This window comes from Schistocerca gregaria, chromosome 7 (genome assembly GCF_023897955.1).
Source record: "Schistocerca gregaria isolate iqSchGreg1 chromosome 7, iqSchGreg1.2, whole genome shotgun sequence".
Classification (NCBI taxonomy): domain Eukaryota; kingdom Metazoa; phylum Arthropoda; class Insecta; order Orthoptera; family Acrididae; genus Schistocerca; species Schistocerca gregaria.
In genome coordinates, this window is record NC_064926.1 from 222,255,896 (window position 1) to 222,271,325 (window position 15,430).

At 44.6% G+C, this 15,430-nt stretch overlaps 1 protein-coding gene across 1 annotated transcript in view; it reads left to right on the forward strand.

The window, feature by feature from the left end:
• The window catches only part of LOC126281447 (sodium channel protein para), a 1,486,858-nt gene that overhangs the window by 525,525 nt on the left and 945,903 nt on the right, over positions 1-15,430 (forward strand). Inside the window, exon 3 of the mRNA XM_049980418.1 lies at positions 6,725-6,783. The gene's annotated coding sequence lies outside the window, so the exon portion shown is untranslated. The remainder of the gene's footprint in view (positions 1-6,724; positions 6,784-15,430) is intronic.

Consider the following 15,430-nt stretch of genomic DNA (forward strand, 5'->3'; position numbering starts at 1 on the left):
CTAGAGCGAGTGGAGAAAGTTGTTTCCGAGGATTATCGAATGAGTGTGGAACACATCGTCTCCAAAGCCAGTATTTCCGTGATATCTCTACACACAGTCCCGCATGAAGACCGGAAAAGGCGAAAAGTGATCTCCAGGTGTGTGCCATCAATGCTGACAGACGACCAGAAGGCTGCGCTCGTGGCGTGTTGCCAGGCAATCAGGCAATGTTGACAAGTGATGCTGGCGTGAATGGATCTTCATTCTCATCGACTGTGACAATCGATGACATATGGGTGTTGTTTTACAACACTGAAACGATGCACCAGTCTGCTCATTGGAAGCACACGCATTCATCGTCACAAAAAAAAATTCAAGTAAGCGCCAGCGCTGAAAGAATGGTGGTGGCCATGTTCTGGGATAACGATGGTGCAAATCCTCGCTCACTGCGATCCAGAGGGCACTACGATAACAGGCACAACATGTTGTTTAGTACAAACTCCTTTCAGATTTGTGTGAAAAACGGCCGGAAAAGGGCTCACGTGTGATTTTTCGCCAAGATGATGCACCAGCGAATCGGATGGACACGACGCTGCAGTATTTTAGTGAGAACAACTATGAGTAATTTCTCATTCTCCTTACTCACCTGACCGAATTTCTGGTTGTTTCCAATGTTTAAAGACACGCTGTGGTCGCATATTTACTAGCTGTGCCCCTACGGCATCAGCAATTTCCCGCTGGTCAAACCAGACTCCTAAGGAAGTATTCACAGCGGCAGTGTAATCAAGGCGTCGACGTTATGAATGTCTGCTGGAAGATAACGCCGAGAAGCGACGCTAGCTTCACAGAAAAAAAATCGGAGGTGTTTTAAGTTGTATGCACCTCGTAAAAGCCGTAAGATTACTACTCAGATTATTTTTCGTATCCAGTCCTAGAACAAATAGCTAGGAGCACTTTTCCTGGCTATTCTGGTTCTTAGTTTCTAAATAGTCGATGTCAGAAAACTTCAGGAAGTTACCAGAGTGAGGAAACGTGAATCTTTCCGGTTAAATAACACTTTGGCGCAATAATTGTCACGATTCAGTCGTTAATTACGTGCCTCTGAGAATACTGGCATTTATACTACATCAACACGTATCGTCAATTTAGGTCTCAGCAAGTCAGTGCGTGATGTGGGGTCGAACGTGTATGATGTGGCAGCATTAATAGTTCTCAGCCATCGGTGAATGGTATCCTGAAAGAAAACGATGGCCTATATTGCTGTGCATACGTGCCTAGTTTTCTCTTCCGTAGGTGATGACTGTGTAGTACCTGGCACGAGCGCTATACGGAAAGTAAAGTCCGATTGGGCACGAAATGAAAACGACAGTGAAAATCCGATGAAGCTTTCTACATCTACATCTACATCTACATCCATACTCCGCAAGCCACCTGACGGTGTGTGGCGGAGGGTACCCTGAGTACCTCTATCGGTTCTCCCTTCTATTCCAGTTTCGTATTGTACGTGGAAAGAAGGATTGTCGGTATGCTTCTGTGTGGGCTCTAATCTCTCTGATTTTATCCTCATGGTCTCTTCGCGAGATATACGTAGGAGGGAGCAATATACTGCTTGACTCTTCGGTGAAGGTATGTTCTCGAAACTTTAACAAAAGCCCGTACCGAGCTACTGAGCGTCTCTCCTGCAGAGTCTTCCACTGGAGTTTATCTATCATCTCCGTAACGCTTTCGCAATTACTAAATGATCCTGTAACGAAGCGCGCTGCTCTCCGTTGGATCTTCTCTATCTCTTCTATCAACCCTACCTGGTGCGGATCCCACACTGCTGAGCAGTATTCAAGCATTGGGCGAACAAGCGTACTGTAACCTATTTCCTTTGTTGTCGGATTGCATTTCCTTAGGATTCTTCCAATGAATCTCAGTCTGCCATCTGCTTTACCGACGATCAACTTTATATGATCATTCCATTTTAAATCACTCCTAATGAGTACTCCCAGATAATTTATGGAATTAACTGCTTCCAGTTGCTGACCTGCTATTTTGTAGCTAAATGATAAGGGACCTATCTTTCTATGTATTCGCATCACACTACACTTGTCTACATTGAGATTCAATTGCCATTCCGTGCACCATGCGTCAATTCGCTGCAGATCCTCCTGCATTTCAGTACAATTTTCCATTGTTGCAACCTCTCGATACACCACAGCATCATCTGCAAAAAGCCTCAGTGAACTTCCGATGTCATCCACCAGGTCATTTATGTATATTGTGAATAGCAACGGTCCTATGACACTCCCCTGCGGCACACCTGAAATCACTCTTACTTCGGAAGACTTCTCTCCATTGAGAATGACATGCTGCGTTCTGTTATCTAGGAACTCCTCAATCCAATCACACAATTGATCTGATAGTCCGTATGCTCTTACTTTGTTCATTAAACGACTGTGGGGAACTGTGTCAAACGCCTTGCGGAAGTCAAGAAACACGGCATCTACCTGTGAACCCGTGTCTAAGGCCCTCTGAGTCTCGTGGACGAATAGCGCGAGCTGAGCTTCACACGACCGTCTTTTTCGAAACCCATGCTGATTCCTACAGAGTAGATTTCTAGTCTCCAGAAAAGACATTATACTCGAACATAATACGTGTTCCAAAATTCTACAACTGATCGACGTTAGAGATATAGGTCTATAGTTCTGCACATCTGTTCGACGTCCCTTCTTGAAAACGGGGATGACCTGTGCCCTTTTCCAATCCTTTGGAACGCTTCGCTCTTCTAGAGACCTACGGTACACCGCTGCAAGAAGGGGGTCAAGTTCCTTCGAGTACTCTGTGTAAAATCGAACTGGTATTCCATCAGGACCAGCGGCCTTTCCTCTTTTGAGCGATTTTAATTGTTTCTCTATCCCTCTGTCGTCTACTTCGATATCTACCATTTTGTCAACTGTGCGACAATCTAGAGAAGGAAGCACAGTGCAGTCTTCCTCTGTGAAACAGCTTTGGAAGAAGACATTTAGTAATTCGGCCTTTAGTCTGTCATCCTCTGTTTCAGTACCATTTTGGTCACAGAGTGTCTGGACATTTTGTTTTGATCCACCTACGGCTTTGACATAGGACCAAAATTTCTTAGGATTTTCTGCCAAGTCAGTACATAGAACTTTACTTTCGAATTCATTGAAAGCCTCTCGCATAGCCCTCCTCACACTGCATTTCGCTTCGCGTAATTTTTGTTTGTCTGCAAGGCTTTGGCTATGTTTATGTTTGCTATGAAGTTCCCTTTGCTTCCGCAGCAGTTTTCTAACTCGGTTGTTGTACCACGGTGGCTCTTTCCCATCTCTTACGATCTTGCTTGGCACATACTCATCTAACGCATATTGTACCATGGTTTTGAACGTGGTCCACTGATCCTCAACACTGTCTGTACTTGAGACAAAACTTTTGTGTTGAGCCACCAAGTACTCTGAAATCTGCTTTTTGTCACTTTTGATACGCAGAAAAATCTTCCTACCTTTTTTAATATTTCTATTTACGGCTGAAATCATCGATGCAGTAACCGCTTTATGATCGCTGATTCCCTGTTCTGCATTAACTGATTCAAATAGTTCGGGTCTGTTTGTCACCAGAAGGTCTAATATGTTATCGCCACGAGTCGGTTTTCTGTTTAACTGCTCAAGGTAGTTTTCAGATAAAGCACTTAAAAATATTTCACTGGATTCTTTGTCCCTGCCACCCGTTATGAACGTTTGAGTCTCCCAGTCTATATCCGGCAAATTAAAATCTCCACCCAGAACTATAACATGGTGGGGAAATCTACTCGAAATATTTTCCAAATTATTCTTCAGGTGCTGAGCAACAACAGCTGCTGAGCCCGGGGGCCTATAGAGACATCCAATTACCATGTCTGAGCCTGCTTTAACCGTGACCTTCATCCAAATCATTTCACAATTCGAATCTCCGTCAATTTCCTTCGATACTATTGCACTTCTTATCGCTATAAACACGCCTCCCCCTTCACTGTCCAGCCTATCTCTGCGGTATACATTCCAATCAGAGTTTAGGATTTCATTACTGTTTACGTCTGGTTTCAGCCAATTTTCTGTTCCTAGTACTATATGGGCGGTGTGACCGTTTATTAATGAGAGCAGTTCTGGGACCTATCTATAGACGCTCCTGCAGTTTACTATAACCACATTAATATTGTTATTCCTTGTTGCATTTTGCCTACTCCTGCCTTGCCGCGTCTCAGGAGGCGTCTTGTCGGGCCTAGGGAGGGAATTCTCTAACCTAAAAAAACCCCATGTGCACTCCACACGTACTCCGCTACCCTCGTAGCCGCTTCCGGCGTGTAGTGCACGCCTGACCTATTCAGGGGGATCCTACATTTCTCCACCCGATAGCGGAGGTCGAGAAATTTGCACCCCAGCTCTCCGCAGAATCGTCTGAGCCTCTGGTTTATGCCTTCCACTCGGCTCCAAACCAGATGACCGCGATCGGTTCTGGGAACGATACTACAAATAGTTAGCTCTGATTCCACCCCGCGAGCGAGGCTTTCCGCCTTCACCAACTCCGCCAACCGCCTGTACGAACTGAGGATGACCTCTGAACCCAGAGGGCAGGAGTCATTGGTGCCGACATGAGCAACAATTTGCAGTCGGGTGCACCCAGTGCTCTCTATCGCCGCCGGTAGGGCCTCCTCCACATCTCGGATGAGACCCCCCGGCAAGCAGACAGAGTGAACACTAACCTTCTTCCCCGACCATTCCGCTTTCCACAGATGTGTTGGGCAGTGTCTCTAATATGCCTGTTGATCGCATCGCATCGCATCGCTCTTTTCAGTTCTGAGCACATAGTGACCACGTAAACATGCTTAGAGTAATACCGTCTCCCGCCAAGTATGGGTGCCTGCTGAGAGGTTTTTCCTGATCTCATGTAACCTCACATAACGCACCTATCATGCAATTTCTTCTTCATGACAATTCTCGGCCGCACTGCAGGGAAAATGAAGACCTCATGCAGAGTTTCCGACGGGAAAGTTTGATCACCGACCGTATAGCACAGACTTGCATCCTCTGATGTTCACCTCAGCTCATATGAACGGCAGCCTATAGATACACCATTTTGGCTCAGACAACGAAGTTCAGACCAGCGTAGAGAAGTGGCGGAAAGTACAGGCGATTGCCTTCTATGACGAGGGTTTTTGAAAGTTAGTTTACTGCTACGACAAATGTCTATACCTCAGAGCGCTGACTATCTACAGAAGCAGTTGGAAGGTGTAGAAACTCTTTCAAGTAAAACTGTTTTCATTTTCACTATGGTTTCCACTTCGGGACCAATCGGGCCTTGCTTTCCGAATAGCCATCGTAATACCCACTGCTCTTTGATTTCCCTCGGAAGGCAGGTTTTTCAAATTTCGAAAGCAAACATTTTCATAGTGAACAACGCTTTCCTATTAGCGTCACACACTGGAGTTTGTTAAGTATATTTATGACACTTTCTACCTGTGTTGCATTCCACATTTGTTTGTTGAACCTAGTTTCTCTCTATTGATTATATTTAGAAGGGATCCTCGTCGCACTAACACTACTCGAAAATGGGTTGGAACATAGCTGCACAGTTCCATTCTTTGTAAACCAGCTATCTTTTACAGAAATAATTCTGGATAATTCTATCCTGTCCATTGTAATTATGCTACAGCTGGTAACTCCTAAATATTTTAACAGTATCGTCGTAATTGCTTATCACGTCACATAATGTAGCGGATGAATACACGTAAAACATTTTCGCCTGTTTATGTGCATTACAAAGAGAAGTATCTACCAACGTTGCAACAGTCGCAAAATAAGGCTTCTCGTTGCCCGTGAATAGTCAGATACTGAATAACATTATTATCACCAAACGCAGGATAGCGCGTTCTTTTTGTAAACGGCATACTGTTTTTTGTTTCTCAGGAGTTTCTCAATTCAATCGGTCATTTTGTCCTACATTTCGTAGGCACGAGTTTTAGTTTGGTACATGATAATGGGTAATTGTATCATGGACTTCCCGCAAAACCAATGAATACAGCGCGTCTTTACCACTCTACCCACAGGTTCTGGATCCCATGACGTCACAGGCGAGAAATGTTTCTCTCCTTGTGAAATGTGTGCTAGTTTCTTCACAGATATCCTGACATCAAAAAAGTAAAGATCTGCAAATATAAAATGTATTCTACTATTGTACACCAAATCAACGCCAGTGTTAAGGTCTGTGGTTTCGTACGTCTCTCCTCCCATTTATCTAAAAACCAGAACTAGCAATGCCTGTTCGAGGAACATAGGAAGTTCTGTTGCGACAGCGCAAATATCTAATGTAGTTCAACAAGGATGGGAGAGAAGTCACTCGCAGGCTATTGGAAGGAACTTCCTGTCGTTTGTCTCTTGTGATTAAGGGAACCCGCAAAACATCTGAATTTCAGAACGGAATTCCACTCTAGAGGTAACCAGTACAGCCGAAGGCCTATGACTTATTTACTATGGTTATTACAGGACCACTAAATACTACTTCATACGTCGAAAATCTCAGCTTAACTTGCTTTATTTAACCCTGCTTTACAATTATTTGGTGTCTACACTACTCAGAAAAACTGGATAGTTTCCACTGTTCTTTTTGTATTCATGCCTGTGATTACTGTCATGTTACGATTGAATATTTCTCATTGATTTTTGCTGCCAATACCAGCAGTTGTTAGCTACAGCGAATTTCTTTGTTTCAGGATATGACGCCGTCTCTGCCGAGCTGTGCCCTGCTCGAGAACTCTTAGCTAGCGTCAAGGTGAGTGATGACCAAATACAAAGATATTTCACTATGACTCGCAGTATTTATTTGTATGAAAATTTGTAACCGTTTTCGCAAGACCTCAAAGTATAGCTGAAAAATATTCTCAGTAGTTTAACGAATCTACTGTCAACTGTCAAGTTCAGAATTCTATAAAAAGAACTTTAACGAACATTATTTTCGTTATAAACAGAACTGGTATTATGGAAACAGCCACGACACTAACAACAACAACAACTCTCTCGGTGCTGCTTATGCTTCCTTCCTTACCGTAACATGCATAATAGCCATCAGTCACATTCAGTTCTGTTGTGTAGATACACTTGGCCCTCACGATCCGAGATTATCCATATTGAAAAAGAAAATCCACTCTTCATACTACATTTAAGTTAAATAAATCCTCAATATCTAGAAATTCTAAGAGTTCTCTGGAACTATATACACTCCTGGAAATTGAAATAAGAACACCGTGAATTCATTGTCCCAGGAAGGGGAAACTTTATTGACACATTCCTGGGGTCAGATACATCACATGATCACACTGACAGAACCACAGGCACATAGACACAGGCAACAGAGCACGCACAATGTCGGCACTAGTACAGTGTATATCCACCTTTCGCAGCAATGCAGGCTGCTATTCTCCCATGGAGACGATCGTAGAGATGCTGGATGAAGTCCTGCGGAACGGCTTGCCATGCCATTTCCACCTGGCGCCTCAGTTGGACCAGCGTTCGTGCTGGACGTGCAGACCGCGTGAGACGACGCTTCATCCAGTCCCAAACATGCTCAATGGGGGACAGATCCGGAGATCTTGCTGGCCAGGGTAGTTGACTTACACCTTCTAGAGCACGTTGGGTGGCACGGGATACATGCGGACGTGCATTGTCCTGTTGGAACAGCAAGTTCCCTTGCCGGTCTAGGAATGGTAGAACGATGGGTTCGATGACGGTTTGGATGTACCGTGCACTATTCAGTGTCCCCTCGACGATCACCAGAGGTGAACGGCCAGTGTAGGAGATCGCTCACCACACCATGATGCCGGGTGTTGGCCCTGTGTGCCTCAGTCGTATGCAGTCCTGATTGTGGCGCTCACCTGCACGGCGCCAAACACGCATACGACCATCATTGGCACCAAGGCACAAGCGACTCTCATCGCTGAAGACGACACCTCTCCAGTCGTCCCTCCATTCACGCCTGTCGCGACACCACTGGAGGCGAACTGCACGATGTTGGAGCGTGAGTGGAAGACGGCCTAACGGTGTGCGGGACCGTAGCCCAGCTTCATGGAGACGGTTGCGAATGGTCCTCGCCGATACCCCAGGAGCAACAGTGTCCCTAATTTGCTGGGAAGTGGCGGTGCGGTCCCCTACGGCACTGCGTAGAATCCTACGGTCTTGGCGTGCATCCGTGCGTCGCTGCGGTCCTGTCCCAGGTCGACGGAAACGTGCACCTTCCGCCGACCACTGGCGACAACATCGATATACTGTGGAGATCTCACGCCCCACGTGTTGAGCAATTCGGCGGTACGTCCACCCGGCCTCCCGCATGCCCACTATACGCCCTCGCTCAAAGTCCGTCAACTGCACATACGGTTCACGTCCACGCTGTCGCGGCATGCTACCAGTGTTAAAGACTGCGATGGAGCTCCGTATGCCACGGCAAAGTGGCTGACACTGACGGCGGCGGTGCACAAATGCTGCGCAGCTAGCGCCATTCGACGGCCAACACCGCGGTTCCTGGTGTGTCCGCTGTGCCGTGCGTGTGATCTTGCTTGTACAGCCCTCTCGCAGTGTCCGGAGCAAGTATGCTGGGTCTGACACACCGGTGTCAATGTGTTCTTTTTTCCATTTCCAGGAGTATATTTCTGTTTCCCTAATACGCAATTCGAAATGTATTTCTTTAATTATTATTACTTACATATCTCGGCTGTAATTGAAAGCACTCATGGTACGCATTTAAGATTGTCATACATTCACAAACGAACTTTCATCTAAGTTTTTCTACTTCACCACCTTGATAACAGCATTTCATGAGTGTTTGAAGGTCAACATTTTTTTTTTCCTTTGCTATATTTCTTTGCAAATTGCTTGGAGGAAACCAACTCTTCTCGGAAACTCTAAACACCTTAGAAAGACGCCTCGAATATATCAAGACTCGAAATTTTGAAGCTATCCCAACGTATTATTTCTATCTGAAAATCATTTGCAAATACGACGTCAAAGCAGCACGTTATTAGGAATTAACTAGGCAAAATAAGATCAATGTCTCTGTAAAACTATAGATCTACTAAATAGTGCGACTTTAAAATAACTACGCCTGAGCTTTTGTATCATAGCGTGTAGAGGAACATTTCATAAACTATAAGTTACTAGGTAAATAAAGAATGAAACTGATGTATAATTTCATACAGTCTGATGCTTGAAATACTTAGGTAGTATTTCGACAATTTTCTTGGTCTATTCATTGAAGCAATTTGTTTTTAATTTCCTCAATATCAAACTGCAAATGACCATAAGAAATCGGCGCTTTAACGCTAAAACGTTTCTTATCTTTTTGCATTTTCCACGATGCTACCTGTTCGTTAAAAAGTCCACTTCCTGGCAGTTCGAGTGTTCAGCCGATATGATTCCCTTTTATACGAAAGGTAGAAAGACAAAATAACAAAGTAGGAAATGTAGTTTCACCTCGGATATGAAGATTAGGTGAATCGTGAGCCACTGTTCCTCATTAGTGTGCGTCATAGCAACAGTATTCGAGTAATGTGGTCCATTGTCTGTCCGCAGTGACGTCTTTGTGCCTTCCATACGAAATTCCAAACAAAACAAAACGAACATTTTGTTTTACAATTTCAGCATATCAAAACCATATAGAATCTTAAATTGCTTGCGTGATTCAGTATATATCAACATAAAGCGGTTTCTTGATTTCTAGTATTACAGTCGATGCAATGAAATAAATGTATTACACAAATGGTGTAAGTTATTAATTTAAATTGCTTCCCCTCTGGACGTTGATTAAAAGCGCACAGGCCCGTGGTGAAAGAACGAATGGCTGCAGAGAACAGAGTAGAAAGATGGATAAAGCGTAGAAACACTTTGCTTGACGTACCGTCGCTTTCACAGCAGTGCAGCAGTCCTAGTGACAAAAATTGCTCCGCCTGAAGCAACTGTACACGCAGTAACTGAACTGCGGCTGAAATGAACAGCAGTTCCGGCAGCACAGGAAGTTTCCGGCGTCGCGCTGCTCAGGATGAGTTCCAGAACAATGAGAGACTACCTTCTCTATACGCAAACTTTTCCGGTGCAGTTCGTATTGAAGGTAACTTCAATCTGTTCTCTGACAGAATTTTTTTACGTATTAATAAAAATGCATCGAAGCAGACACTCGAATTAAAATCCCAACAAACACCGCCATTAGCATCTAATATGGTGGGTTAACATTTTTTTTTCTACAATGAACAAAGGGACCGAAAATTATCAGCCAGAAAAAAATCTGTTGAACAGATTTTTCATAATCAAGCAAAACTTTTGATTTCCTTTGTTCACTTCTCCCATTTGACGCTCTCAATTTCTCCCACTCACAATAAAGTGATGGAAAAAAAATTTACGGCAAATTACATCTAGATTTTCCGCGCTAATTGCCAAGTGACATAGCATCACCTATTAATAAATTATTGAAGCTTTATTCAAATGTGAATTTACTTTGACTTATTTTCGGACGAAGTAAACAAAGAACTACTTTGGGACAGCACGTTGTCCTGTAGATCGACGAAATAAAGTGTTTCTTTGCGAAGGACAACTGTACGTTTAGAAACAACCTAAGATTTAGTATGTCTGGAGTGTTACCTTATGTACTTTTTGTTAGGAAACTAAACCCTTAATGCAGAACGCGAAAACCATCACACGGTGCTCCCATTGTTCTCGTTTAACATAGGAATTATTAAAGTCTATGTCAGTCCTGTAACGCTAAGACATACGCGGCATCAGAATGCTTGTGCAAAATGAACCTATTCCTTTCAGTTTTTCCGTAAGCGGAATTATACCTTAGTCACTAGCTATTCTATTACTTATTGGAATCAACCAGGCGATATGAAGAGGAATGTATGCATTATTATACATCCTGAACTAACGCCAACATAGGCAACGTTGGTGTGCTCTGACAACTCCGGTGTTACCTGATGAGCCTCGGTTCGTGGCCAGATGCATCAAACCCACATGGCATACTCACTAACTTGGCCCCAATATTGCATTTGTAGCTCACCGACCACAGCTTAAAGATATTAATTTCAACATACCATTCATGTTAACATTTTCAAGAAATAACTGCGGCATTGCTAGAAACTGCCTACATTTTTCCTCTCTTATTTGCTGTTCCTTATTAATTTAAACGACTGCAGTGAGGACACTAACCAATTTTAAAAAATCATGTACAGTCAGCGACACAGACAGACCATTAACTAGCGAAGGAAACACATTATAGGCGTCTACTTAACGAATAAAAATTGCATATCTTCTGCTTGTCAACAGTATCAATTATACAAGCAATTCTCTATTTTATATGTCTTCGATGATAACTGCAGACACAATTCGAACTGACCCAAAATCACAGCCAAGTTTTTTCGGAAACAGGTACTGGATCATTAGCAAGATCAGCGAGGGAGCTGCACAAAGCGTGGTATCAAGGAGTTTGTGCCTCGAAACAGAATATCGTACAGTCACCAAAAATAACTGCGAAACGTAAAACAGATAGCGTGGCAAGTTAGCAATAAAAAGCATTCCTGCAGTTCCTCAACCCTATAATAGCCGTATTTCATGTCTTTCCACTCCTTCGACACAAAAACCACTTGCAAGGTGTTAGTTTGGAGCTGTGGTTAACATCCCGTAGAGTGTAACCGATGAGCTAAAAGGCATTCCAGTCGAAACCTTCCAGAACTGCTACGAATATTGGAAACAAACCCTTCATCGCTTATCAGCTGCGGAAAGAACTATTTGAAAGGGGGAAACTTTGATGTACAAACTAAATTCATGGTTACAAAAACAAAAACAGTCTCGTAATTATTCATAATGGGACATTGTCTTTCCAAGTCGGAAAAAATACGGGGGTACCCATAAAGCTTTAATTATCACGTCCAATGGTGACCACTGGACTTGGTGGCGGTGTTGGACCTTCTCTGCATGTTCATTCTTCAATGCAAAGTACGAAGGTTGGAACTTAAATAGTGGCAACTATTTATTCGCAATCGATACAAAATAGTTGCATGTCTGTACCTGTTACCGTCCTTCAAAGCAGCCACTAGCGTTGTGTAGAACCTGTTGTCAGCGATGTGGAAGGAGTAGTATACCCTTAGCAGAGCCTGTTATGTTGATGGTGCGAATGGAGCAGTCTACTGCCTGTCGAATCACTGGAACAGTTCTGAAGCGAATGCCACAAAGTGGTTCATTCATCTTCGTAATTAAATCAAAGTCACGAGGAATTAAGTCGCATTACTGTTCGTTTTTGGAGCATCACCTGCGACCAGCTTCGCGACAGAAGCGGCGACACTTTCTGCGCAACCCACCCATCATTTTCCATCACAATGCGTGGGCACGTACAGCGCAAGCTGTGGCTGCTCTGTTCGGTCGATGGGACTGGGAAGTACTGTACCAACCACCATACGTCCCGGACTTAACTCCTTGTCACTTTGATTTGATTCCGAAGATGAAGGAACCACTTCGTGGCATTCGCTTCAGATCTGTTCCAATGATTCGACAGGCAACAGACCACTCCATTCCCACCAGCAACAGAACAGGCTCTGCTAACAGTATACTACGCCTTCCACATCGCTGGTGACGGGTTCTACACAATGCTGGTGACTACTCTGAAGGACAGAAACAGGTGCAAACATGTAAATCTTTTGTATCAGTTATGAATAAATAGTTTCCACTATTTAAGTTCCAGCCCTTGTATTTCTCCCAACCATTTCGGTGTAGGAATCTGCAGTTTAGCTTCAGGAACACGGGAGATGAGGCAGAATTTATGGGCCGAAGTAGTAGTGTGTGTAACTCTGTCCTGTCCTGGATGAGCAGGGATGTTGTGGAGAAAATCACCCTCTTATACTGCTTCACGCCACATTTCGTCTCAATTTACGAGGATAATCTGTTAGCGCCGCACTACAGCCGTGTCAAAGGACACTCGGCATTACCTTTCCCGTTGCTGCTTCGCTCTTCATCTTTTTCGGCGACGGAGAAGCCGCATGTTTCCACTGCTTGCTTTGCTCCTTTGTCTCGGGGTCGTACTGATACGGATATATGAAAACTGGGCACAGCAAAATTTTCGCCTCTTCCAATATTTGTAAAATATGCGCCCTAGTATTCCTCAAAAGTGCCCGCCTCAGTAGTTGAGTGGTCATCATACATGCATGCCACGAGGAGGACCCTGTTTCAAAAATTGTCTCTAAGCGCTATAGGACTTAACATCTGAGATCATCAGTCCCCTAGACTTTGAACTACTTAAACCTAACTTAAGCTAAGGACATCACACACATCTATGCACGAGACAGGATTCGAACCTGCTACCGTAGCAGCCGCGCGCGGTTGTGGACTGAGGCGCCTAGAACCGCTCGGGCACAGCGGCTGGCGACCCAGTTCGATTCCTAGTGCTACCAAGTATATTTCCTTCGTGGGCGGACTGAGGACTGATACGGGGTGCACTCAGCCTTGTGCAGCCAACTGAGGAGCTGCTTGATAGAGTAGTAGCGGCTCGACGGTATGGAAAGTCTGCAAAACATAATAGAGAACGATGCGCTGCCCACATGCCCATACATACCGTACCTGCATGATGCCGCGAGATAGAGGATGACACGGCGGCCGATCGAAATCCCTTGGGCCTTCGGGGCCTGGACGAGCAGCTCGCTATTTCTGAAAATTTCCTGAACTCACGGCCTGCCTCCACCCCTAGAGCCTTGTCCACCGGAAACGCCCGAATGCCCGCACTGAGGTGCTTGCTGCCCTGTCTGAGCCGCGTCGACGCCCCAAATTACGTGTAATGTGCACATTTCGCTGCTGGAAGAAGAGCGCTACCAATGGTCAACATGATGTTCTACGATATGCCGTTTTACAGACGCATACTGCACTAATCTAGTTGTTTTAACTTTTAAGTCTCGCTTTTCCTTATTTCACGACGCATACTCTGAATATAAGTGTAAGTGTTAGGTATTCAATCGTGAAGATATTTGTCTGGAGAGTAACCTTGTACAAAACTGAAACGTCGGCGATAAGCAGTTCAGGCAAGAGGAAAAAGCTTTTGAATCGTGGTGCTGCAGAAGAATTCTGAAATCTTGTAAGGATGTTGCAGGGTAGGTTATGCAGAAAAATAATTGTTAAGAAAAAATGGATAATTTCCAGCGCTTCCCAGTTAATTATCATTGGAGTTAGCCAGTAAGGACGATGCGCGCGAAAATTCAATTGATTAAAAGTATCCGGACACCTGACTGAAAATGACTTAAAGGTTCATGGCGCCCTCTATCGGTAATGCTGGAATTCAATATGGTGTAGGCCTGCCCTTAGCCGTGATGACAGCTTCCATTCTCACAGGCATAAGTTCTATGAGGTGCTGGAAGGTTTCTTGGACAATAGCAGTCCATTCTTCAAGGAGCGCTGCACTGAGGAGAGAGGTATTAATGTCGGTCGGTATGGCCTGGCACGAAGTCGGCGTTCCAAAACATCCCAAAGCTGTTCTGTAAGATTCAGGTCAGGACTTTGTGCAGGCCAGTCCATTACAGGGAAATTATTGTATTGTGACTATCCGCCATAGGCCGTGCATTATGAACAGGTGCTCGATCGTGGTGAAAGATGCAGTCGCCATCCCCGAATTGCTCTTCAACAGTGGGAAGCACTGTAGGCCTGTGCTGTGATAGTGCCACGCAAAACAACAAGGGGTACAAGCCCCCTCCATGAAAAACACGACCACACCATAACACCACCGACTCTGACTATTACTGTTGGCACTAAAAACGCTGGCAGATGACGTTCACCGGGCATTCGCCATACCCAAATCCTGATATCGGATAGCTACATTGTGTACAGTGATTCGTCACTCCACACAACGTTTTTCCACTGTTCAGTCGTCCAATGTTTACGCTACTTACACCAAGCGAGGCGTCGTTTGGCATTTACTGGCGAGATGTGTGGCTTATGAGCAGCCGTCCGACCATGAAATCCAAATTCTCTCACCTCCCGACTGTCATAGTACTTTCAGTGGATCTTGATGCAGTCTGGAATTTCTGTGTGAGGATGTGGATAGATGTCTGCCTATTACACATTACGATCCCCTTCAACTGTCTGCGGTCTCTGTCAGTCAACAGACGAGGTCGGCCTGCACGCTTTTACGCTATGTGTGTCCCTTCACGTTTCCACTTCATTATCACATCGGAAACAGTGGGCATAGGGATGTTTAGGAGTGTAGAAATCTCGCGTACAGACGTGTGACACAAGTGACACCCAATTACCCGACCACGTTCGAAGTCCGTGAGTTCTGCGAAGCGTCCCATTCTGCTATATAACGATGTCTAATGACTACTGAGGTCGCTGATATGGAGTACCTGGCAGTAGTTGGCAGCACAATACACCTAATAAGAAAAACGTATGTTTCGGGGTTGTCCGGA